Source organism: Tamandua tetradactyla, chromosome Y (assembly GCF_023851605.1).
Source record: "Tamandua tetradactyla isolate mTamTet1 chromosome Y, mTamTet1.pri, whole genome shotgun sequence".
Classification (NCBI taxonomy): domain Eukaryota; kingdom Metazoa; phylum Chordata; class Mammalia; order Pilosa; family Myrmecophagidae; genus Tamandua; species Tamandua tetradactyla.
Window position 1 is genome coordinate 10,651,169 of NC_135354.1, and position 25,474 is coordinate 10,676,642.

Sequence of the window (25,474 nt, forward strand, 5' to 3'; positions counted from 1 at the left end):
TCATTAATGTATCTAACAAAAACAGGTCAACATCTCTATACCTCTTATTTCCACAAAATTCCGTGAAGATGTAAAACACCTTATCTCCCAGAGCCTGGCTTCATACAAGCAAATCATTAGAAGAATCTACTGGCGATATTTTGAGTATCTCTTTTGCCAACTCACTCCATGGATTGGCAATTTCATTCTAATTATGGAAATCAGAGTCCCTAGTGCTTTGAGTCTAGACAGAGTAAAAAACCTTTCATAAAAGCCCATTTTTAAGATTCTGTTTCTTAAGAACCACTCTTGTACCAAGTTGTGCCCTCTATAGAAACAGAATCCACAGGAAATGTTCATAAATATAAAATTTATAAAAATGCCTCACATAACCATGGGAATGTAGAGTCCAAAATATGTAGGGCAGTTTGTGAAGCTGACGATTCCAATGGAGGGTCAGGATGAACTCCACAGCAGAGGCTCACCAGCCGAAGTAGGAATGGAGTCTGTCTCTTTTGAAACCTCCTTAAAAGTCATCTAATGATAAGATTAAGCATCACTCATTGCAGAAGACACTCCCCTTGGGTAATTGCAAATGGAATCAGAAGGGAATGAGCTGTGGATGCAGCCAACATGATCATAATTTTATTCTATGTAATGTCCTCATTGCAACAGACAGCTCAGCACACTTGCCCAACCAGGCAATCAGGTACCACCACATGACCAAATTGACACATGAACATGACTATGACACCCAAATACCTCTACAGAGTGGGAAAAAGATCAAAGGTGATGTTGGAGTTACACAGAGAAGGTAGGGTTTAACAAATGAGTATGGTGGCTGAATCACTATATTGATATTTCTTTTAGTCTCCAGTACTTTAAAGCAGCTAGAAGTAAAAACCTAAAATTGTGGAATTGTAACCCATAACAAACTCTGAAATCTGTTCTACAACTAATTGTCACTATGTGCTTTGTAATTTACTGTTTTTTTGTATATATATCATTTTTTAAGAAAAAAGAAAATTTGATTGTGATGCTAAATGCACAGTGACATGATAATATTTTGAACACTGATTGTACACTTTGGATAATTACATGGTATGTAAATATATAATGTATATCAATTAAAAATGAATGCTTGTTTTAAAAAGTACAAGAATTAATAAATATATATACTGTGGATATAAAACAATTAAAATTGATAGAAAATTCCTTAGACATAAAGATATTTAGAGCTGACATTTTAAGTAAAACCTTTAGAATATTAAAATTAAAAAAAATTTTATTAAAAAAAGAAAAAACTTTCACAGCTGTGATCAGATTTGGAGGCTGATCTGATCACAGAAGAATGGTCAAAGTAGTGCATCATTGCTGGCTTGAAGGAGGTAGAGAGGGGCCATGAGTCCAGGAACGTGGGCTGCCTCTAGTCTCTGTAAAAGGTTAAGAAACAGATACTTTTGTCCCAAATCTCTTGGTCATTAAAAACCCGGAGACCTGAATACCAGTAATATTGTTTCACTGTATATCTCACCTTTCCTTGATCATGGAACTACTGAGACATCCATGGAAACATTATTCACTTAAGAAATACCCTCTCTCCAAAAAGTATGCTCTAGGAATTGAGGCCAAAGTATAGTATCAGCTGTCACAAAAAGGCTGCCCAAAATGATTTGGCACCAAGTATTCAGATGAGCATCACATTCTTTGTTGCAGGAAGAATGACAATGAACAAATAGATATTGCATTTGAAAATGACCAATATACATAGGTAGGCTGCCTTAGTAACAAAATATAGACCATCAGAAAGGAAATGCTTGGACAACAGCCTGATCTGCTTCCTCAAAATTGCAGGACTGGATATGGGGAACCTAGGTGCTCATGTCTCCAAGGGACTGACTAGGGCTGGCAGGCCTCAGCTTACCAGCTTCCATCACACTGTCCCCTGGTCGTTTCAGTCATTGAGGGGCCAGCTGGAGTGGGAGTTTCCATTGCTTTGTGTGTGTTTGTATTTTCCACCCATCCTATGCTTCTGAGGGATGATCTGAAGATCTGTTTTACACACTCTTTATACCATGACTCAGCTACAAAGAGAAGATCTTGAAAGAATAAAAGGAATCCAGTAGTTGTCTTATCAGGACACTGGGGAATCCTGTTTCCAGCTTTTAGTCATTTTCAGCTTTGAAAAAATCCCCAACAAAGCTTTTTCTATATATATTTTTTCAAACACAAAGGTTCATCTTTTTGGTATTGATTTTTTTGCTTTACCTGAATTCTATTTTACTGTATGCCTTATTCTATCTTTTCCATAACAATAAAATGGCATCACCATTCATGATAGGGCATGAATCTAGGCATCAAGTATCATTTCCATCCTCCTCTTCACTGCTACTTTAACAAGGAAGAAATTCCTCTAAATCACACCCTCTCAAATGTGTGCAGTCAACTACAGTTATCACATTTTTCATTATATTTCCCTAATCCAAGCTCCCATTACCTCTCTCCTGGATTTGAGGTTGTGCCTTTTGAATGATGTCCCAAATTCCATGTTTGCTCTTATAATCTAGACTCCAAACAGCAGCATGAGTAACCTAAGGCAGCCACTGTTGCCTCTGTTTCTAAACCTGAAATGGTTCCCTATCATTTTCATACAAAATTCAAAGTCCCCACAAAGGAACCCACAGACCCCTAGTGATAATACGTTTTGCCAGGATCTCTAACTTAACGTGGAAGATGTCCTTCTTCAGTCCCTCCAGCCTGTTTTCCATCCTCACAACACACAATCAAGCCAAGATCAATCCAGTTTCCACCTTAAAGATTCTGCAGCCTCTTTTTCCTCTGCCATTTTGATGTTCCAATGATCTTCATATGACTGAATCCTTCTCAACGTTCATGTCTCAGGCCAAATGCCATCTATATGGACAGTTCTAGCCTGACCAAGATTTTTTCTTTCCTCAGGCACCATCACTCCACAGTGTTTGGTTACCTCTATAGCATCTTATGACTGTCATAAACTATTTTGCACATTGATGGGTTGCTTTGTCTATAGACTTTTATGCAGAACACACTAGAATGAAAATATCCATGAGAGTCACACCCTTTGCTTGCTGTTTCCTACGTGTTTCCAGTGCATAGAACAGTGTCTGGTGTACCAGAAGGACTCAGCAATGATGTTTGCACCATCATAGAACACTGCTGCATTACTGAATTTATGCTTTTCCTCGAGATGACAGAAGATTTTTCACTTTGGCTCTGATCAGTTTTTGGCCTGGCTCAGCTTGGTGACTGAGAATTTATATCTGAATTCAAACTCACTTTGTTCAATCCCACCTTCCTCCTATACTATAAGTATGGCCATAACCAAGTCGCTTTTGCTCTCTGAGCATCAGTTCTCTTATTTGTAAGATCAGAATGATAACAGTACCTACCTAAAGAATGGTGGTCTAGGATAAACAAAGCAGCCTGTGTGATAGTACCTCAAAATTTCAACACACAATTAAGCCAAGATCAATCCAGTTTCCACCTTAAAGATTCAGCACACTCTTTTTCACAATAAGCAGTACTACAACTGTTAGTGTTGCTTTTGTGAATTCATTTGTTATTATAAAATATTAGAAAGGATAAATTTCCCTATCAGAGTCCCCACCCTTTCATTCACATTTTTTTCACTCATTTCATAAAGAATTGAATGCTCCCTGATGTCAAACGCTTTCCTAGGCACACCACTCAACAAACCAAATGAGTATGCTTGCCTTCAAAGAACTTCCCATGGGGAGCAAATACTGATTCAGAGTAATAAATAGGACATAGAGAAAAATATAGATTCATTCACAGCTCCATTGACCATCCAGAAAAAAGGGAGAAGAGCTCTGCCATAAGAACTGTGGAGAAGAAACAGATGTATATTTCTCTGAGACAAGAGGAAAAGATTGAGGATAAATTAACCAGTAGAAATGTAAATGGAGGGAAGTGGATGGACACAGGAGCAGAATGATTCAGTCAGCTTTCCAGGAAACAGCATGCCATTAAAGAGTGGCAGAGTTACCTTTGGTAAGGCAAGGGCAGAAAGAGTGGACAAATGGTCAAGGGCCTTGTGTGCTGAGCCAGTGAGTTTGAACTTTATTTTAAAGACATGGAAGGCATGGAAAGAAATTAGCCCAGAAAGAAACAATACAAAATATAAATTGTGGTACAATGGCAAGACTGGTGAGAAGGTCATTCAGGAGATTACTGCTGTAAACCTAAGCTGAAGTTTCAAGCTTAAAATAATTTAGGGCAATGACTAAGAAAATGATCAGTAGGGAGCATATGAGAGAGAAATAGAATAATCTGGACTTCAGGGAGGCATTCAAGTAAGACTACATGTAGAAGTTTAACAAGTGGAGAAAATGTTCCTAGGAAAGAAAATCCAAAGACCTCATTAGTTTTAAACTGAAACTTAATTCCCCTTTGTGTATGCTTGGGGTTGGAGAAAGACTGACTATGAACAGTAAATAGTAAAACACAGTGGGAAGTTTGATGCAATAGGCTTTGAACAACTCTGATTATTGCATTCAGGTTCAGCCTGGACTGCATTCTAGTACAGTGAACATTTGGTCATTCAAAATGCAACTAGAATAATTCCTGGTACGTCATAGATGTTTTAGTTTACAATCTGCTGGAATGAAATATACCTGAAACAAAATGACTTTTAAAAAGCGAGTTTACTAAGTTGCAGGTTTACAGTTATAAGACCATGAAGATGTCCAGTCTAAGGCACCAACAAGAAGTTACCTTCACTCAAGAAAGGCCAAGGAAGTTCAGGGTTTCTCTCTTAGCTGGGAGTACACATGGAAACATCTCCTAACTTTCTCCCTGGCTTCTAGTTTCAGGAAGCTCCCCCAGGGGTGTTTTCTTTCTTCATCTCTAAAGGTTTCTGGCTGCTTGGGTTCTTTTGGCTCTGGTGGCTCTAGTGGCTCTGAAGCTTTTTCCAGAATGGTTCCCTATTAATCAAGTCCACCTTAAATAGGTGGTGACACTTCTCCATGAAAGCCATCTGTCACACAAAAGACAATGTGACAATGGTGGTCACTTAATTTATTGGTTCATTTTCATGGACAACACAGACTTCAGTGATATAAAGACAGATTTTATTAGGAAAGTAATTAAAACAGCTTTCAAAAATAAGGTATCATTGCATCACCATATGGGATGACACCAACACCTGAAGAGAAGTGCTGGGAAGTCTCAAAAGCAGAAAATTATTTTACTAATTTTTATTAGAAAAAATCCACAGCAGACTTAGAAACGGCATTCAGAGTAACCTTAGTAAAATACCTACAGCAAAGTATTATATTCCTGGATAAGATTTTGATGTGAATCTCTCTCCTTTTCATAAGATTCTTCTCTCTCCTTCTATTCTTCTAACTAGTTGCATGTAGTTTTTATATCTTTACACAACAGTGGCTGAATTCCAATTAGCTTACAGACCCAGTTTAGTCCTCTGAAAATTTTCTAAGGGCCAAGAAGAGTTTCCTGGGACCTAGATATCTTTATGAAAGTAAACCATTTTCTGAGAGAATAGCAGTTCTCCCAGCTAGAGTGCACATTTCCTCAGTTTCTTACCAAGGTCACACAATGGCAGCATCAGTTGTACACTGTGCTGTTTTGAAAGGAAGAATGTCCCTAAGAAAAGCCATATTTTAATATAAATCCCAATTCATAAAGGTAGAATAATCCCTATTCAATACTGTATATTTGAAACTGTAATGAGATCATCTCCCTGGTTGATGTGATTAGTCAAGTGTGGTTGTTAAACTGGATTAGGAGATGACATGTCTCCACCAATTGAGTAGGTCTTGACTAGTTTCTGAAGTCCTAAAAAAGAGGAAGCATTTGGAGAGAGAGACTCAGAGAGAGCAGAGAATGCTGCAGCACCATGAAGCAGAGTGTCTACCAGCCAGCGATGTTTGGAGATGAAGAGGGAAACGCCTCACAGGGATCTTCATGAAACTGGAAGCTAGGAGAGAAAGCTAGCACATGATGCCATATTTTCCATATGCCCTCCCAGCTGAGAGAGATGACCTGACTGTGTTTGCCATGTGCCTTTCACTTGAGAGAGAGAATCCCTGAACTTCATCAGCCTTCTTGAACCAAGCTATCTTTACCTGGATGCTTTTGATTGGGCATTTCTCTAGACTTGTTTTAATTGGGACATGTTCTCAGCCTTAGAACTGTAAAGTAGTAACTCATTAAATTCTACTTGTTAAAAGCCATTCCATTTCTGGTATTTTACATTCCAGCAGCTAGCAAACTAGAACATACACAATCACAATATCAGCTGAACAGAACAGAATCTACAACTCTATATTTCCCTTATGTCATCTAATCAAAAGTTACCACCCACAACAGGGTGGATTACATCTCCATGGAAAAAATTTAAAAGATATCCCATCCAGCAATTTTTAAGTATAATTATAGAACATGGCTTTTCTGGAGTACCTAATAGCTTCAAATGAGCAGCATAATTAAATCAGGGAACAAATTCAAATGTAATAAGTAATTCTATAAAGAGTAATTAAATGAGTAAATGAATGATTCAATCCTTAAACCCATGAAACCTAATTTCTGAAGTCCACAAAAGGTCCAATAACTGGCAAGTGTTCACTCATTTAATAGGCAATAGAGCCAGGATTTGAACCCAGACATAATGACTCTGAGATTCCATGCTATAAATTCCTTGCCATAGAGTGTTATCAAGAGGTCCATCCTCCTGGAAAGAAGGTCAGGGAACACAACCATATCATTTTTCATGATAAAGACAGGAGCTCACCAACTCCAATTGAAGACGAAGTAAACAATGAATTTAAGATCAGCTTTTAGTGTTCAGCCAGACTCCTTGCCAGTGATACTCTTCCATGGCAGAGAAGAGATTCAAATTGATGGAGACACTTGGAAACTGAGGTAAAACAGTATACTTAAATAGCACTCTGATCAGATCTTTAAGATCTACAGGGTAATGTCTGTGCATTTATTCCTGATAATGACTTTCAGGGGGTGACAAAGTTGAGGCATGGATTATGCCAAGTTAGAAGCATGTGTATATTTTCTTCATTGTTACTGGAGACACAGCTTCACTTAAGGTCTTAGATGTGTCAGGGTTTAGAAATATGTGAAAAGGACAACAGATGCAGCAAGAAAACTGGGGTATCAGATGTGGACAATCCTAACAATGATAATCCTTCTGATTTGCAAACCTCCTCAAGTTCAAACTGTACATGTATACACATTCCTTCCTTGCCTCTATAACACACAAAGGAATTCATATCTGGTGTCACTGAACTTTTTTACAAATGAGGAAACTGAAGTTTAGATGAAGTAGAAGCAATGGCTTTGGAATCTACAGAGATCATCCCTAACCACTCAGATGCAAACAACTGAGATTCCCAAATGAGAAAAACTTAATATTTTTAAAAACTGGATTCTACTGGGGATGGCAATTCTATGCACTTAAGTCAACCTCAAGAGTCTGAAATTGTCTGGGAATAAGCCTTAGTATTGCAGCACTCAAAATAAACCATTTGTTTATAGGAGATGCAAAAATAACACCTTGGGATCCACCTTCCTGTAGTGGGTTTAGATCGGAATATACTAAAAGAACATAACTTTCGAAATGCAACACTATTGCTTTTTTTCCTAAGAGGTCATACATTTCTGTAGATTGTGGAAGGAAAATATAAGAATGGGTGTTGGAGGAATTCATCAGGAAATTTATCTTCGGGTGTATGCAGCATTTCAGCTACAGAAAATCGGAAGTGGAAATGGAGTAGGAAACTGCAAATGGGGTGAGTTAAGAACATGTCAGACATTCAAAACCTATAGCAATGGCTCAAATATTGGCAATGCACATTAAAAATGTTTTAATAAAATATTTTGTTTTAATAGCTACCTAACAGTTTGAAGTAAAGATAGGTCAGGTCCAGAATCAATGATACTTTAATTAAGAATATTTCTGAAGGTGCATGGGTACTTCAGTGGCAGAATGCTCATATTCCATGCAGGAAACCTGGGTTTGATTCCCAGACCATGCATCCAAAAAAGAAAGGAATATTTCTGAGAGAGAGACAATAAAATCATCTGTAGTTTAATGTAGAAAGTAATCAAAACATTACCACCCTAATTGTATAAAATTGTGGGTCACCTTTGCCTCTCCTCTTTAGTTGTGGGACAACATCATCATGATTTTGCTCAAGTTCTTTTGTCAACTTGGAGATGTCTTACCTGCCATTATGGTCTCCAACTGGTACAATCACAGACATATGTCTGGAGTTAAATTAAATGTCACTTAGTTATAAAAATGATTCTAGATCTTTAAACCAGTTGAGATATCTCCTTAAATTAAACTAAAGAGTATCTGGTTTGTATCTCCAATTGGACACTATTAACTCTGACTTTAATCACCAAAAAGCAACCTAAAAAATTGGCTATGCTATCTTTAGGAATCTGAATGCAACCCACTGATGATAGCAGACTTAATTGTCTTTAAACATTGTTGTCAGCATATCAGATGCTTAATTATGTTTTGAACCAAATATACACTTTTTAACAGTGAAAATGTTTAAAGCTCTTGTCTTTTCACCACCTTGCAAAGGAGATGTGGATTCATATAATTAAAATTGACTTTATTGTGTTTTGTATGCTGTGTATTTTCAATGTTACTATTCCATTATTGAGGCATACTTGTTTACTTAATTTTGGGGGGGAGGGTTAGGGATGGAAGTGGGAAGTGTATGGACTGGGAATTGAACCCAGCTCTCCTGCATGGCCGGTGAGAATTCTACCCCTGAACTAAACCTAACTTATAAAAGTTTCAAACACTATATTTAATAACATGGCCATTTAAAAGAGATCTGTGGGTTGGGTATGCACATGTGTTTCATTGTTGCTGCCATCATTTTGTAGTCCACCAGAGATTTGTTCTAAAGTATTCTTCACTAAAATTTTAACCCTTCAAGGGTCTACAGTTTGAGACCATGCACTCTGTGTATGCAAGACATCATCCACATCTCCCACTTAGCATTTTAAACCAAAGTTTAAATTCCTGTGTTGGAAAAAGTTCCTCAGCAGTCCAAACCTCATTCCAGAAACTCCATTCTGGTTTGCAGATTTTTTTCACGCTGCAGCTGATAAGCAATTTCCCAACTAGTCTGTGAATCAGAATATTACATTGCAATCACCCTTGTTATATTTTTATCTAGTATTTCCAGGTGTTTTGTAAATTCCTGCTTTTCACTATATTTTACATTACTTAGCCTGTGGCAGAGGTTGAAGGAACATTCAAAAGCAATTCCATGGATTTTGTCTTTACATTTGTTTGAATACCTCTGAAAGATGAAATAATAGCACAACTGATTCATATTCAAGAAGAGAGTCCAGATTCTGAAAACAACAATTAGTCAAACTAATCAGAATTCTCAAATACTATTTGGGTAAAAGCATTATTGCTTGTATTAATTATTTCATATCCAAGTATTTCGTATGGGACAAGAGTACTGATCATAATAATTTCCAGCTACATGCACCCCCAAATACCACTGCAATCTGGTAATGCCATTTTTGCCAGTAGTACTGGTTGGTTTACAGATCTCCCTTAAATGCTAAATTTCATAACGACCCAAATTCACAAATATTACAGTATACACCAATAAAGGTAAAACTATAAGAAATAACATTGAAATGCATCAATTATCCTCCTTTCCTTTTTCTTCACTTTTCTTTCTTTCTTTCTTCCTTTTTTTTTTTTTACTAATTATGCATTCTAAAACATACAACAGGGCAGACCATTGTGGTTCAGTGGCAGAGTTCTCACATGCCATGCCAGAGATCTGGGTTCGATTTCCAGTGCCTGCCATGCCAAAAAATAAAAATCAAAAATTAAAATAAAAATAAAACATACAACATACTCACAATTCATAGGATTTAGTTTGACCTTAATATTACAACTTTTTTGTTACAGGAGCATTAAAGTAATTTAAGAACATTCAAAACATAATTGCAATGAGTTTGTTAAAACAAGATTAAGTGTTTTAATGAATAATCCCCAAATCTCACTGATTTCACACAATAGTCATTCCCAATCACATAGAATCCAATGGAAAGTGTTCGCTTTGGCAAAATTTGAATGATACAGATATGCTTAGCATGACCTCTCTACAAGAATGACAAACAAATTCTGAAGCATTCAATATTTTTAGAAGCCTTTTTCAATTGCTCAAAGATGGAAGCAACACAAGTATATACACTTATGAATGGATAATCAAAATGTGGTATATATATATATATGATGGAATATCAGAAAGGAATGAACCCCAATATATGTGACAACATGGATGTAGCTTGAGGACATTACATGATGTGTCCATTATGTGATTTGTCCAAATGACACAGAAGGACAAACACTGTATGATATCACTGATATGAACTAAGTATAATAAACAAACTCATAGACTTAGAATCTAGAAATAGGTTACCAGAAGATAGGAAGGATGTAAAGACCAGGGAGGTGATGCTTAATTGGTACAGAATTTCTGATTAACTTGATTTTGAATGTTTGGAAATGGACAGTGATGATCGTAGCACATTATTGTGTGTGTAATTAACAGCTCTGAATTATGTTTGTGAACGTGGTAAAAAGAGGACTTTTAGGTTATATAAATTACTAGAAGAAAAATTAAAAGATAAAACACTATGCTCTAGTTTAAAATGTTATAATCCCAGTAAAGCCATATTCTTTTCATAATCCAATCTTTTTACACACATTAGGCTGAAAATTTTGATTAGATTGTTTCCATGGAGATATGAAACACCCAAATGTTCGATTTGATGGAGATGTGACCCACATATTTAATGTAGGCCTTAATTAGTTTATTGGAGTCTTTAAGGGGGAAATATTTTGGAGAAATCTCAGAATGATTCAGGTATTTGGAGATGCTCAGAGTGCTTACAGAGAAAGCTTAGATGCTGGAACACTCATGTTTGGAAATGCAGATACCCCAGGATCTGGGAGAGCTAAGAGGGTAGACAGGAGCCAGTGCCCAGCAGATGTCATCATGTATATTTCCTTGAGATTCTAAGCAAGCCTGAACCTGGGAAGAAGCTAAAAAATTAAACTCCTGTGTTTACCTCAGAGCAGATATGTGTATCCACAGAAGATTAGAGAGGAAGTCATGGGAATCAAAAGCTGGAAACAACAGAACTGGTACTAAGGACGAGCAGACATTAGCTGCATGCCTTCCTAGCTAACAGGGGTGTTCCAAAGGCCATTGGCCTTTCTTGAGTCAAGGTATATTTCCTTGAATGCCTTATTTGAATGTTTTTAAGGCCTTAGAACTGTAAACTTGTAACTGCATATATCCCCTTTATAAAAGCCATTCCATTTCTGGTATATTGCATTCCAACAGCTGTAGCAAACAAAAATATGGTATAACATTATCAATATTGGACAATGATTACAGGCACATTATAGGAGTGCTTTTTCATTAATTATAACTAATGTACAATAGTGCTAATAGGTGTTAATAATAGGGTAGTACAAATTGCAAAAATACACCTAATCTAAGCTATAGACTCTAATTAGCATTAATATTTTAGTAACCTTTTCATTAATTGTAACAATAGTGCCACATTAAAGTGATATTTAAAGAACAGGAGAATTTATGGGAAAGCTGACTCTTTTATCTGACTTTTCTGTAAACCTACAAGTTTTATAGTTTAAAATAATAACAATAAAATCACAATGTTAAAAATCCAATGGAAGAAGAGGTTGCTGACAGGGGTTTTCTGTCTGTGGTGTTTCAATATCCCAGGCTGAAAGAGAGACACACAACTTCATAATTAAAAATGCAAGATGCCCAGTTCAATTTAAACTTCAGAGGAGCAATGAGTACCTTTTTTTTACTATAGTTATGTCCTGTGCAATATTAAAGATACACTTACAGGCAAAAAACATATTTACAGTATATCCAAAATTCAAATTTTGCTGGGAATCCTGTAAATCACCTCACAAATCTAAAATAGCACTTACAAAGTTGCCCTAATGCAATATTCACCCAACAGCTGAGGAATAAGGAGAATTGAAAGTCTTGTTGGAATTGCTTCTGATAGGCTGGGAAACATGATTCAGCCTTGAAATTACATGCATCATTTTCCCATGTTCATTTGAGCAGAGCTTGGTTTCCTGGCCACACATTACTGCAGTGTGATGAGAAGCCTGGTGAGATTCTCTGCTCATAACAACAGACACATGTTGATGAGAAGCAAGCCAATCTGTGCCATGACAAGAGTCTATAATTCACTGCTCCATAATGAGTGGTGATAACAACACAGAACAGGGTTTAAGAACTAAGACACTAGAGAAGAAATGTTCAGGATTTACTGTATATGAAAATTCATAGATGAATTCATGTGAATAACAGACATGAGAGGTACAGAAGTAACGTTTCAAGAAGTAGCAAAGAATTTATTGCAAGACAATTTTCTTGCAGCTGGAATATAACTGAAGAATAAAGCAATACAATGGGACATTTAAGACTATTACTCAAAAATATATATATGGGTATACATATTTATATGTCAGTGCATATATGTATATGTAAATAGATATATATATATGTGAAATCTATCTGGTTTATGAAGATGGTCATCTCAATGTGCTAAGAATAGTAGAATAAAGAAAGACATTCTTGAAAGTAGCCTTGAAATACATATGAACCTTAAAGATAACACATGGAAAATTCCTCTATAACTAAGGCTACTATTATCAAGAGCTTGGACCAGGTTTCAAGTGGGGAATAGTTGTGAAAAATTATAAGATGTTGTAAAAAGGAAATTATCCTATATCCTATATACACATTAATGTATCCAAATATGCATATCAACTTAACATGGTATGGAGCATGGACAGGTTTGTTCCTTAGGAACATGTACATTAGATGTCACTCTTCTTCTCTGGAAGTAGTCTTACTTTTAAAAATGGATCCATGGCTAAACTATAAGTGCTTAATCAATATACTCAAATCAAGCAAATACAAAAAAGAATCTAAAAAGCAATAAATCCTTGTTTAATGTTTGCCATGAAAATGTAAGTCAAAAACATGGGAGGATATGTATAAGAATATTTAAAATTTGAGAAGACACAAAGATTTCCCTTCTTTCCTTGGACATTCCTAGACATTGACAGACATGACACAAGGAAACAGCACTGAAGTGACAAGATTCTTTCTTTTGGGATTTGGTGCCCAACACAGGTTTTGTCATGGCTCTTCATCCTATTTTTACTGATCTATGTAACTTGCATGATGGGTAATATTGGAATGATCCTACTCATCAAAACAGATTCCAGACTTCAAACACCCATGTACTTTTTCCTACAACATTGGCTTTTTTTGATATATGCTATACTTTTGCAATCACTCCCATGATGTTGCAAATCTTCATATCACAAAATTAATCAATATCATTCGTGAGATGTGTAATGCAATTTTGGATTTATGCAACATTTACCACCAATGACTGTTACCTCCTGGCTGCTATGGCAGTGGACTGGTATGTAGACATCTGTAAGCCACTCTGCTATCCCACAATCTGCCCCAAAGTGTTTGCAACGAGCTGGCAGCTGGTTCCTATGTGATGTGTTCAATAAATTCCTCTGTAAACACAGATTTTACATTTTCATTGTCCTTTTGCAAGTCCCATGCCATCAATAACTTTTTTTGTGATGACCCCCCAATTATTGCCCTTTCGTGTTCCAACACTGACATCAACATGATACTAGTTGCTGTGTTTCTGGGATTTAACTTGATGATCACTGTGTCTGTCATCATCTTCTCCTTTATATACATCCTGGCTGATATCCTAAAGATGTCTTCTACTGAAAGGAGGAAAAAAGCCTTCTCCACATGTGCCTCTCATCTGACAGTAGTGACCATCTTCTATGAAACCCTGTTTTACATGTACTTACAGCTTCATTCTAATAATTCCCAGAACAACATGAAGGTTGCCTCTATATTTTATGGTGTTCTGATTTCCATGTTGAACCCCCTGATATACAGCTTGAGAAACAAGGAGTTAAAAGAAGCTCTGAAAGCTGTAGGGAAGAAGTTCTTGTAGAATTGTAGAAGATTTTGTAGAAAATTTATTAAAATTCATCACCTCAGACATCCAATAGACAATTTAATGTTTCTTTAATTGAGCACATATACTCATATTAGATGAGTGCTATAACTTTCAAACATAAACTACAAGAACGTGGGAAATATAGTAGAAATTATCCTGAGGCTTATTTTGCTTAGAATGTCAGTGAGAAATATATCTGACACTACCTGTGATTAAGAGCTTTATCAGGCTTATCTAAATATTTAAAGCATGTATAAACTTTGTGTAGCACAAATAAATTTCTTATATGGTCCTAAAGTCAAGTAATACTCTTATTTGTATTTAATAAATATTTAAAATTGTGATCTGGTGAGTATTACTTAAATGTTCATTATTTTCTATTAATTCCAAATTCCCTTAGTCATCCACATGAAGCCCTTCTATTATTCTCTTACAAATTGAACAACTATTAATGTAAAATAAATTTGTTACTTAAAATAATCGTATGGAATTCAAGCTATTTTCTACCCAATATCCCCATGTCAATGGCATTTCCTAATACCTGAAAATACAAATTTTTGTCAGTAGTTAACTTCTTTATTCTGAATCTATCTTTTTGTTGCCTAAGGAAAGAGTAATATTACAAAAATTTTCCATTTCTTTCTCTAATAGATTAGAGAATCTAGAATCTTATGTTTTAGTATTTAAAATCCTAAATGTGGTCATCCAATTAAGAGATATATGTCAATGAGTTCAGTAGGAACTCCAGTGGAGGAAAAGAGTCTTTAATTCAGGAAGAAAAAGTCTTGATGGAAAAGATTTGACAAATAGATTGGGGTAAACAATAAAAAATCCCACCTGAATATTACAGCTGATGTGCTTACTAGTTGAAAGAACAAGGTTCTTTTGCTTATGAAATGACCAAAAAAGCATACTTATAAATAACAGTAAAATGAGAATTGCTTAAGAGTAAAAGATACATTTTCCAAATTGCTATCCTACCTAAATTCTAAGAGCTGAGAAATAAATACCTCAAGTCAATATAGAAACCCTCTCCAAAGGCTCTTTATTTTAAAGGAAAGGACTTTCTACACTACAGTGGGTCAAAGTAAGTTCATGGACAGAATCTCCAGGAATTACTGGAGGTACATTTGTAAAATAAAAGACAGCCTGAGGTCTTGGAGGAAAAATATCAAGTTCCACGTAAGAAAAACATGTCTACATGTAGAAGAGTAACTATCCAACCTCCAACATGGAAATGGAGAGCAAGTTAGACAGCCAAATAGTACTTTGCTTTCAATAATGATATAAAGGAAATCCCACAAGGAAATGGGCTCTCAGATAAATAGACCAAAGCAGTTACATCTCTGAGACTTATGTGAAAGTGGAATCAGCTGTGTTAAATTCTGACTTGAGACTGATTAGTGATTATTAGCACACATTCAAGAGAGAGGACTCCTTTCTAAGACTTAAAGTATTAATTTCCTGAAGTTGAATTATTATATATTATTTCTTGAATTATCAATTTATATATTTAGGATGTTTGGATGTAGAATGGGGAAGGAAAATATACACACAGGATGATTGAATAAATTCTTTATTCATTTACTTACTGCAGTTACAAAGATTTATTGAGGGTCTCCTATAAGACGAGATTAGCAGCCCAAAGTCTGAGACATAAGACTAGAAAGGTAGCTGAAGGACATGGCAGGAAGAAGACTGATGAAATATTCCAGAAGCTGAAGCTCAACTCTCAACAAACAATATGGGAACCCTCCTAAAAAGGAACAATCACTTCAATCATTCTCTGGTCTTCTTGGGTAATGTCCCTTTCAACTTCCGTTCCACACTTCTTCTAGTTTTAGAAGTTAGAAAGTTCAGAATTATATTCCCCAATGACCATGCACCTGGCTTCATGAATGCAACCACGTTTACTCATGGAAGATTTGAAAAGTAGAAGTGAACTAAGGACTGTTTTCTTTTTTGCCAGCAAAATTAGTATAGAGGCATGAGTGGTTAAAAGTGTTTGGCATTGCCAGATGAGGATTCCAAGATCAACTAATCAGCTTCAGTATATAAAATACATCTTCTGGACCACTGAATCCCAGCACTCATGATCTGTTCTTATCATCTGTTCCTCTATCACCTGCAGATAAACTAACTATCAAATTCTCTTTATCAAATTTCTTTCTGCTTCAGATACTTTGCATGACATAATTCCTTGAATTCAGCTGCGAAAGATAAAAAGACTATATCAAATGTCTTGGTACTTTCTGCTCTGAATGGCCCAGAAAGGTTTCAGAGAATAGCAAACAAGAGGGAAGAAAGCAAAGGAAATCCAATACACTCAGCATTAATTGTACAGGGTTTTAAGAGGCATGAAGAAAACATGCACTTAAATAGACCCCAGGGATCAAAATTTGTTGCTCCATTATACCTAGTACTATCTTACCCACAATAGATTTTCATTACATATATGTAAATGGAGCTATCATGAATACAGGGTCAATATTACCCAAACATCAAACTGTGCTGGTTGCATCAATATAACCTGGGGACTTTCTAGGATGACAAATCTGATAGCAGCCCATAGATGTTTGGATTTAGTGTATCTAATAGATAGAACTTTTAAAAGCTTCCCAAGAAATTCTGATACTACAAGATTTGTTAAGCCACTGGCTCTGCCATATCAAACATGAAACTACTAAAAGATAAACTCTCTAAGGATTATTTGAATATTAGTTATTAGAGGACTAATTAAATACGAGGATTTATGATTTTTACCTGGAATAAAGAGGCACAATCTTTGTCAGCCTCTTCAGGCTTTAGAAGCAGCATATACCACATTTGAGAATGCTGGTCCATCCCTGTTACTGAATGAGTTGAAAGTTGGAGAATCCAAAACTAAAGAGCGCTCTGAAGAATGTCCAAGCTTTAGTATGAGAGGAACTTCCACCTCAGCCTTAATGTTTTACAGATCCCATGGTATGACAGGCATCTGAGACAGAAAATCCCAACTTTGGGTCTTTGCCAAGCCCAAATGGCAGAATTTTCCTGCAGATCTCTAGAATTCCAGGGCAGAAGTAGACAAGCTTTTTTAAAAAAGAGCCAAATGGATTAGAAATTGAATCCTTTAAAATGAATTTGTAAACTATGGATTCACACCTCCATGTAAGGAAGTTTGAACCTAAGATAAAAATGATAAACTCAAGCATCTGATGTTAAAATTTTCTATTTATTAAAATATCTACAAACATACAACTAATACAGGATTTGTATCTACAAAATATCAAAAACACACATAATTGACAAAATAAAGACAAACTAGATACTTTAAGGAAGGGTAAATCATATGGCTAGAATATCTGAATGGTGATCAACATTGCTATGATCAGGGATAGTAATTAAAATGTTAGTAAGATTCCAATTCATAACTTTTTGATTGACAAAAGATAAGAATTCTGACAATACATAAGGTTTTGTATTAGTGAGACCTATTATATATTGCCATTTTAAGTTTATACCCATACAACCATACTAGTGAATAAAATGCATTATCACAATTTTAGGATTATTTTCATTCACCCCCTTTCCACTCAATTCCTGGGTGTATATCAGTATTAGGTAAAATAATATCCACATCCTTGTTCCTTGATTTAGGACAATGACACGGACATGTAAAGAGTAACTTTGCAGAGGTGATAAAATTGAGGTTATGGGGGTGGGGATATAATCCTGGATTTCCCTGTAGGTCCTGTCTAAATCAGAGTATTCCTTAAACGAAGTTTTCTTTGGTGAGATCAGAGTTCAAGAGCAAAATAATTGTTGTAGAATGGTCAGAGGAGTGTAACTTTGATGACTTGAAGGAAGTGGAAAGGGGCCATGAGCAAAGGAAGGTGGGCTGCCCCTAAACTCTGTAAAAGGCAAAGAAAGAAATTACTTTGTCTCAAAGCTATTGGTGATTAGTAATTGGGAGACATGACCACCATGAAAATTGCATCACTATTTATCTCACTTTTCCTTGCTCATGGAATTACTTAAACATTCCTGGAAATATTATTTGTTTAAGAAATGCCCCCAGAAAACATATTCTAGGAATTAAGGCTAAAGTACAGTATTGGCTGACACAAAAAGGGTGATTAAAATGATGTGGAGTCAAGTGTTTAGCTGAGCCTCACATTCTTGTGGCACAGAAATGGTCATGAAGAGGTGGATACTTCAGGTGAAAAAGAGCAAAGAACAGAGTTATGTGGCTTCAGCAAAAGCTCTAGACTGTCAGAAAGGAAGGACTTGGAGATTAGCTTTGCCTGCCCCTTCAGAGTTGCAGGACTGGATATAGGGAACCTATTCATGTCTTCAAGGGGCTGACCTTTACAGCCAACCTCACCTGTCAGGCACCAGCTTCCCTTCCACCAAATTGCCTTTGTTGTTGAAAATTGAAGCAGCTGTGAGGCCAACTGGAGTGGGAACTTTCACTGTTTGTCTTTCCAGCAGACCGCCTGGGTCAGCACATGTCCCATACTGCTGAGGGGTATTCCACAGACCCATTTATGACTTAGCCCCCAAAAGAAATTCTTAAAAGAATTCAAGTGTCTTTGGGGCCCTATGGAACCATACTTTCAGCTTTATTATAGCCTACCTCTTTTTCTTCCATCATAGTTAAATGACCCATCATTCATGCAACAGGTTGGAACATGAATCAAGAAGTCAGGCTTTCCTCCTTTCATATCTCAAATTTAAAAGTGAAGCAATTGCTGTAAAGTCTACCTTCTCAAATTTGTGCAATATCTCCCTTTTCATTAAACACAAGGATTCTTTGTGACACAAGGAGTGTTAATGAACAAATAGGTACTTATGGTGCAAAGGGAAAATGTACAGAGTTATGTGGTTGCAATAAAATAACTGTAGACTGGGACTTCCAAGAAGATGGGCAAACAGAGTAGCTCAACATTAGGCTTGCTCCATGGAAAAGTTAGAGAAGGGAGAGGAGGGTGACTGAGGCAGTGATTCAGAAGTGTGGCTGACCTGGGAGAGCCTTCTGTACCACACGGGGAAGCCCTGACTGAAGAGGCTGTGGAACTGAGAGACAGAAAGCTGGATTCTGGCACACAGGCACAGATCTATGGAGCCCATGGGAGTTAAAAGACAGGAACTGGAGACTAGGTAGATAGCCAGGCCACATTCCTTAGGTGTGCATGCTCACAAGTTCAGTCCCATGACCAGCATCTCATTCCATACCCCATGCATGCAAACCACATCATCCTGCACTCCAGGTGCTGATACCCCATCAACCCTTACAGCATGTACCTACCCCCCACCCCCACCCTAAGTGCAGTGCAATGCATCTCCCAAGCATTACCCCCTACTCCCTATTCCCTGAAGGAGGTTGATGGTGCATAAATGCTGCAGGTACTAACCACCATATCTAGGTAGTCTTCCCCTCAGCCCATAGTGTTGCACAGCCTCACTCCACCCACCCCTGAGCTCAGTGCATCTGTTTTACAGCACTTCTAGACCCACACATGTGTGCAGACCCTCAATCATGTCATTCAGCTCTGGGAACTGCACTTTACAGCAGTCCTAGAGCTGTGCATGTGCACAGCCCTCACTCAAAATTCCTAGTCCTGAGAAAATGCTCACATGCACAGCCAGATCACATCTGCCCTAGTCCATGAAGGCTTAACACCAACTTGCTGTCACAACTCTATGTATGAAGGGCACCAACCTGCACTTATATCTGTCCTGAAATGAATCACCAAATGGAGTTTCCCACCCTGTTCCCTGCTCCCTGCTATACAACCATCCCACAAACACAAGGCCTTAGACTATTGAAAGAAATCAAATCTGAAAGTAAATCATTCAAGATATTTACATGCAATGAAGAAAGCAGAAGATCACTAGGCATATTACAAAGAAAATAGATAGAGCCCTGCCTAATGAACAAATTAAAACACCAGAGTAGACTAAAAGTTTTAACAACCAATCAAAGATGTTCATGCAATTTTACTCAAAAAATAAGTGTGATAGCGAATGACATGTAGGAGATAAAGAAGACAGCAGAAGAGCACAAATAAGACCATGAAAGCATAAATACAAAAAGTGGTATCACAAAACTTAAAGACCCTGTTCTCTAAATAAAAAGCATGCTAGAGGCTCACAACACCAGATTTGAAGAGACAGAAAAAAGAATAAGTGACATAATGGAAAGGAAAACTGACTTCAAAGTCTCAAAACAGCAAATGACAAAAAGATGGAAAAAATTGAATTGGATCTCAGGGAAAGGAAAGAAAAAAGGGAGATCACAAACATATGAATCAAAAGAGAAGAGAGGAGTAAAGGGCTAGGAAGAGTAATTGAGGATATAATGGGGGAAAACTTTCCAACCCTCATAAAGGACGTAAATGTACAAGTCAAAGAAGCCCAATGAACTCCAAACAGAATAAATCCAGCAGGGCTTCCCCAAGGCACATAGTAATCAGTCTGTCAAATGTTGAAGAGAAGCATAAAATCTTGAAAATGGGAAGAGATGAGCCATCTACCACATACAAGGGAAACTAAGTAACACTGGGTTCAGACTACTCAATTAACCCCCATGTAGGCAAGAAGGCAATGGTATGATATATTCAAGATGTCAAAAGAGAAGGGCTTCCAGCCAAAGATTCTGTACCCAGACAAATTATCTTTCAAAATTGAAAAAATTTAAAGGTTTCACAGACAAAGAGGCTGTGAAAGAATTTGTCAAGAAGAGACTGGCCCTGCAAGAAATACCAATAGGAATTCTGCCAGCTGAAAAACAAAGAGAGGAGAGGGAGGTCTGGAGGAATGTACAGAACTGAAGATTACCACAAAGGGTAATTTAAGAATACAAAGATACAGGGGGAAAAGAATATATAGATCTGACAAATAAAATTAAAATGAAAAGATGGTGGAAACAGGAAACATGTTTTTGGTAATAAATTTGAATGTTAATGGACTAAACTTACCAATGAAAAGATACATGTTCATAGAATGGATTAAAACCACAATTAAGCTATATGCTTCTTACAAGAGACTCATCTTAGATGCAAAGATACAAATAGATTGAAAGTGAAAGAATGGAAAAAGATTTTCCACAGAAGTGGTCATCAAAAGAAAGCAAGAGCACTATAATAATATCTGACAAAGTAGACATCAAATGTAAAGGTATCATAAGAGACAAAGAAGGACACTGTGTACTAATTAAAGGATCAATTCTCCAAGGAGATTTAATGAAGATAAATATTTATGCACCCATTCAAGGAGCTCCAGAGTACCTGAGACAGACATTGGCAAAAATGAAGAGAGTGATAGGTGTTTTAACAATAATAGGAGACTTCAATACACCACTTTCCTGTATGGATAGAACAACAAGCAAGAAGATCAACAAGGAAACAGAAAGGTCAAATAACTTGATAAATGAATTAGAACAAACAGATATATATATATATAGGTCATTGCACCCCAAAGTACAAAGATATACATTCTTCTCTAGTGCTCATGGAACATTCTCCAGGATAGATCATATACTTGGGCACAAAGAAAGGTCTTTATAAATTTAAAAACACTGAAATAATTCACAGCAATTTCTCTGATCACAATGGATGAATCTGGATCTTGATAACCACTGAATAATAAGAGCATTCATAAATATATGGAGATTAAATAACACACTCTTAAACAATAGATTGGTCAAAGAAGAAATCACTGGACAAAACAGTAGCTGTCTGGAGAGGAATGAAAATGAGAATACAGCCTATCCAAATTTATGGATGCAGCAAAGGCTGTACTGAGAAGGAAATTTATTGCCCTAATACATATGCTAAGAAAAAATATGGAGCAAAATGAAGGACATAACACACCTGGAGAAACTTAAAAAGAACAGAAATCTAGACCCAAAGCAAATAGAAGAAGAGAAATAAGGATGAATAAAGCAGAGATAAATAAATGGGAGAACAAAAAAACATTAAAAAAATCAATAAAACCAAAAGTTTGCTCTTTGAGAAAATCAATATAATTGATGGGCCACTAGCAAGACTGACAAAGAATAAAAGAGAGAGGATGCCAATAAGTAAATTCAGAAATGATAAGGAATGCGTTACTACAGACACTGAAGAAATAAAAGAAATCACAAGAGGATAGTATGGACAACTATACACCAAAAAACTAGACAACTTAGATGAAATGGACACATTCCTGGAGACACACAAACAAACTACACTGACTTAGGAAGAAATAGAAGTTCTCAACAAACCAATCACAAGTAAAGAGATTTAATGTCACAAAACTTTTTCCTACAAAGAAAAACCCAGGGCCAGATGGCTTCACAATGGAATTTTATCAAATACCCCCAAAAGAACCAATGCAAATCCTGCTCAAACTTTTCATAAAAATAAGGAAAAAGGAATTCTACCTAACTCACTTTATGAAGCTAATTTTTTTGGCATGGACAGGTAGTGAGAATTGACCCCAGGTCTGTGGCTCAGCAGGCAAGAATTCTGCCTGCAGAGCCACAGTCACACCATACAAAGTAAGTGTCGTTTGAATACCAGGACTGTGTAAAGATATTATAAGAAAGGAAAACTACAGGTCAATTTCCCTAATGAACACAGATGGAAAAATTCTCAATAAAATATTAGCAAATTGAATCCAACAACACATTAAAAGAATCATACACATTGACCAAGTGGGGTTTATACCAGGAATGCAAGGATGGCTCAATGCAAGAAAATCAATGATGTAATACAGCACATTAACAAATGAAAAGGGAAAAATCACATGACCATCTCGATTGATGCTGAAAAAGCATTCAGCAATATTCAGTCTCCCTTTCTGATAAAAACATTCCAAAAGATAGGAACCAAACGTATCTCCCTCAATATGATAAATGCAATACATGAAAAACTGATAGCAAGCATCATGCTTAATGGAGAGACACTGAAAATTTTCCCCCTAAGATCAGGAACAAGATAAGGATGCCCACTCTCAACACTATCATTCAATATTGTGCTAGAAGTTCCAGCTAGAGCAATCAGGCAGGACAATGAAATAAAAGGAATCCAAATTGGAAAGGAAGAAGTAAAACTCTCATTATTTACAGATGATATGATACTATACTTGAAAGATCCTGAGAAACCTACAACAAAGTTATTTGAGCTAATAAACAAATCTAGCAATGTGGAATGATGCAAAATCAATGGACAAAAATCAGTAACATTTCTATACACAAGCAATGACCTAGGTGAGAATCAGTGAAGGAAAAATTCCACTCAAAGTAGCAATTAAAAGAATTAAGTACTTAGGAATGGACTTAACTAGGGCTGTAAAGTACTTGTTCACAGAAAACTGCATAACTTTGCTAAAAGAAATCAAACGAGATCCAAATAGGTGGAAAGACATTTCCTGCTCATTGATAGGAATGCTAAATATAGTTAGGATGTCAATTTTCCACAAATTGATATACAGATTCAACTATTGATCTACAGATACCAATCAAAATTCTAACAACCAACTTTGAACATTTAGAAATGTTAATTACCAAATTCATCTGGAAGGGAAAGAGAGCCCAAATAGATAAAAGCATCCATAAAAAGAAGAATGAAGTGGGAGGTTTAACACTCCCTGACTTTAAAGCCTATTATAAAGTCATAGTAGTCAAAACAGAGTAGTACTGGTACAAAAATAGAAGAATTGACCAATGGAATTGAATTGACAGTGCAGAAATAGACCACCAAATCTATGGTCAACTGAATTTTGACAAGGCAACCAAATCTTCTGAACTGGGACAAAATAGTATTTTTGATAATTCAATAATAAATGAAAGAAGACCCTTATCTTACACCCTACACAAAAATTAACTCAAAGTGGCTCAAACACCTAAATATAAGAACTAACAATATAAAGCTTCTGGAAAAAATGTAGGGAAACATCATCAACACCTTTTAATAGGAGGTCGCTTCCTAAAATTTATACCCAAAGCACAAGCAACAAAATAAAAAATAGATAAATGGGAAGTCCTCAAAATCAAATGCTTCTGCTTCTCATAAGAATTCATCAAAGAGGAGAAGAGGTGGCCAGCTAAATGAGAGAATATGTTTGGAAACCAGATATCAGACAAAGGTTTGATTTCCTATATATAAAGAAATCATATAACTTAACCACAAAAGAATAAACAACCCAATTATAAATTGGACTAAAGATATGAATAGGTATTTTTCTGAAGAGCAAATAGAGAAGGCTCAGAAGTATTTGAAGAGATGCTCATTTTCATTGGTTACACAGGAAAACACAGATCAAGACTACAAGGAGATACCAGCTCAGACCTGTAAGAATGGCTGCTATTAAACAAACATGAATTTGTGACTATAAATGCTGGAGAGGATGTGGAGAAATTGGAACACTTATGCACTGCTGGTGGGAATGTATAATGGTGCAGCCACTATGAAAGACTGTTTGACTCTTCCTTAGGAAACTAAATATTGAGTTGCCCTATGATCCAGCAAAAGCACTGCTTTGTATATACCCAGAAGAGTTTGAAGCAATGATACAGACAGACATTTGAACACCACACCAATGTTCATAGCAACATTATTTACAATCGCCAAAAGATGGAAACAAACCAAATGTCCATCAACAGACAAGTGGATCAACAAAATGTGATATATCCACATGATGGAATATTATGCAGCAATAAGACAAAATGATGTACTAAAGTACATGACAAGATGGATGAGCCTTGAGGACATAATGTAGAATGAAATTAACCAGACACAAAAGGATAGATATTCTATAATTCCACTTTTATGACCAACATAAAGGTACAATCAGAAGCTTATAACACAGAATATAGAGAACTTAGATGTATGTAGAAGCTAGTGATGAGTGAAACTTTAGCTAATGAAGTTGAACTTCAATATGAGAGAATAAGCAAGAGTGAAGGTGTTCACTGTTGGGGCTAGAAGTAATAATACCATATTGAAGATGAACAAGATTGAAAGGGGAGAATTAAGTGTCCCACTGACTCACACTAGAAATATGAATGAGTACTTGTAAGATTTCAAAGATATGATTCTTGTACAAAGAGTGAGTATGTTCAGAGCTCAGGGAGAAACTTCTATTGCATGGTATGAGTTAGCACAAAAGGAAACCATCAGCACTACCACAGCAACAGCAGAGGTAAATAATGGGGGAAGGAGCAAGAGTTAAGGGGAATTTTAGATTTTCTATTTGACGAGGGTGTGTTCAATGGTTTTCTTTCTCTTGGGAATGATGAAACTATCTAAAATTGAGAATGTCTGTGGACTGTGGACTTTGAGCCTTTACATGATGCCCAATGAAGGCAGGTGGCTGA

The 25,474-nt window shown here is 36.3% G+C and overlaps 1 non-coding gene and 1 pseudogene across 1 annotated transcript; both read left to right on the plus strand.

The window, feature by feature from the left end:
• The first annotated feature begins 10,100 nt into the window (after positions 1-10,100).
• Positions 10,101-10,209, plus strand: LOC143672654 (U6 spliceosomal RNA). The gene has a single exon (XR_013169936.1). It is a non-coding gene; the product is annotated as a U6 spliceosomal RNA (small nuclear RNA).
• Positions 10,210-13,197: 2,988 nt separating this feature from the next.
• LOC143672548 (olfactory receptor 5AK3-like) lies at positions 13,198-14,124 on the plus strand (annotated as a pseudogene).
• Positions 14,125-25,474: the final 11,350 nt, after the last annotated feature.